Genomic DNA, 2401 nt, shown 5'->3' with positions numbered 1-2401 from the left:
TTTTATAATTATTTGATTATTTTCTATATTTAAAGTATAAAGTTGATAGTTATGAAATAATAAGGATTTTATATGATTTGGATTAGATAAGTAATATTTTAAATATTATTACTGCTATTTTGGAAAATGAAGAAATTAAGTATATTATTTCTAATTTTTGGATTTGGGCATTTTATTGAAAATAATTTGTGAAATTGATGAGCAAATAGTATTTTCTATGTACAAATAGGGTTGGATTTAATTTGGGTTTCAATTACTATAGTATTCCCAATTTTATGTGAAATTACTAAAATGCCCCTAACCCTAATTTTTGAAAATAAAACCCTAACCCTAAAACCCTAATCCATGACCCGGTTTCCCCATTCTCCCTCAGCAAACTCAGATTTGAAAACCCTGTAGCTGCCACCCATTTCTTTTCCCATCGGCAACTCACACAAAACTCCCTTTGATTCCTTGAAAGAAAGAAACGAAGAAAGGGAGGAGGGAAACGGGAGATCAGAGAAGTGGAGAGGGGGAGAGGAAGGACGGCGCCGGCGGGCATCACTGCCGCCGCGCCGTCGTGTTGCCGTCGAAGGAGACGAAGCCGTGGACCATAGTCACGAGCAGAAGAGAAAGCGCGAGACAGGGCACGTGAGACGGAGCCGCCACTGCTGGGTTGCCGTCCAGCCTCGCCCCACCTTCCAGCCTTCATCACCACCGCGTCCACACCATGCCGCCGCCTCTGTTCGTCACACCGTCACTCCTAGCCGCGCCGTTGCCATTCGTGCGAGAGAGAGACGCGCCGTGAGGAGGGTAGCCACCGTGCTCAGTCGCCATCACTTCCTCCCACCATCGGGGCTCACGTCACTGTCACTCATGGCCGTCGCTCCTACTGTGCTCCATTCGGGTTCTGGGTTGAGCGCGCCGCTGTTGCCGTTGGAAGCCGCTGCTGAGGCCGGATTGCTATGGTGGTTACTGTCCTTATTAATAGCGGGAGAGGATGAGACGCGGTGATAGTGGTTGGTCCCCCACCCTTGCTGCTGTGCTGTCAGAATCTGCCGCCATGGCCGTCGGAGCTCCGGGCTGAGCTTCTGCCACTTGAGACCCTGCTGCCACCGTGTTCCATCGCCGGTAAGAGTTTTAAGTTTGGTTACTATTCCTTTGGAATTCCGAGAAGAGTGTTGATAACGCGTGGTTATACAGCTGCTGTTATTAGATATTCAGACCGCCGTTGTCGCCCAAAAGTTATTGATGGAGCTGCTGTCGGGCCGATTTGATGTTGCGGCTGCTTTATTTCGTTAATACAGTGAGTGTTTCTATTTCGAAAACCCTACATTAGTGTTCTTTTCCGTGTAATAAAGTAATTGTACTGTTAATGGTTTTAGGAGTTAGAATCTGGTTTGCTTATGCCACTTGTAGCTGTTTCTGCTTTCGAGAGAGAGCAAGCCGAGTCGGGTTCTGATTGCCGATGATTTCAGGCAGAGCGAAAAGAGTTCAGTTGACACGTTTGGATTATGATTTTGGCGTTTTGAGGTAGGGGCGCTTTCCAAAACTATGTTTTATGTATTGGAATTATTATATATGGATACTGATGTGAGATATTGTGTATTTGGTGATTGTAATTGCCTTATGTATTATTTGATTGACTCGAATGATTATGGATGTTGATTGGGCTGAATTGTTGTGCGGCTTTGTGAAATGTAATGTTTGAAGTTGATTCTTTAAAGATTTGAATCTGAGTTTAATCCGTTGAGGATTGATTTGATTTGAGTTAATTGTTTTGATGATTCGAAAAGTCGAATGCACTTTTGAATTCAGCCTGGTTTATTTTAATTGATTTGGTTTTGGATAAATGATTTGTTATTGAACCGTTTCTTTAAAGCTTTGGAAATGAGTTATATCGATTGATATTGAGTTGATTTTAAATGGTATCCTTGAGATACGCCACTGAGGCGATTGTTGGATTTAGCTTGCTTTTGAATTAAGAAATCCTAGTCTTATTTGAAAAGTTATTTAAAAAGGGTTGGATTTGAGAAATTGTATTATTTGATTTATTAAGAGGATATTTATGTTTTCAAGCTTAATTCATTTAATGAACCTTATACGTTGAGTTCGGCTTGTTTAGAACTGAACTATTTTTTTACTGTTTGAATCACTGAAGGAAAGAATGATGCTCTAATATTGATTTTAATATAAAAAAGGAGTTTTTAGTGATTTCAAAGGAATCTAGACTTTTGATTGATTAATCAAGTTTGAGGCATTTTGGAGGAGTAGAAAAATGGGTTCCAAAAAGAAATCTGAAAGTGGTTTGATTCAAATGAACCGGTTCCGTTTCAAATGAGTTGATTTTTGGACCGGGTTGGAACTTGTGATTTTGTATGGCCGGTTTTATAGTAAATTCAGTTTTATTTACTTGAACCGA

This window comes from Arachis duranensis, chromosome 2 (assembly GCF_000817695.3).
Source record: "Arachis duranensis cultivar V14167 chromosome 2, aradu.V14167.gnm2.J7QH, whole genome shotgun sequence".
NCBI classification, from domain to species: domain Eukaryota; kingdom Viridiplantae; phylum Streptophyta; class Magnoliopsida; order Fabales; family Fabaceae; genus Arachis; species Arachis duranensis.
The sequence above is the reverse complement of the archived record's forward strand: the minus strand, read 5'-3'. Positions refer to the sequence as shown.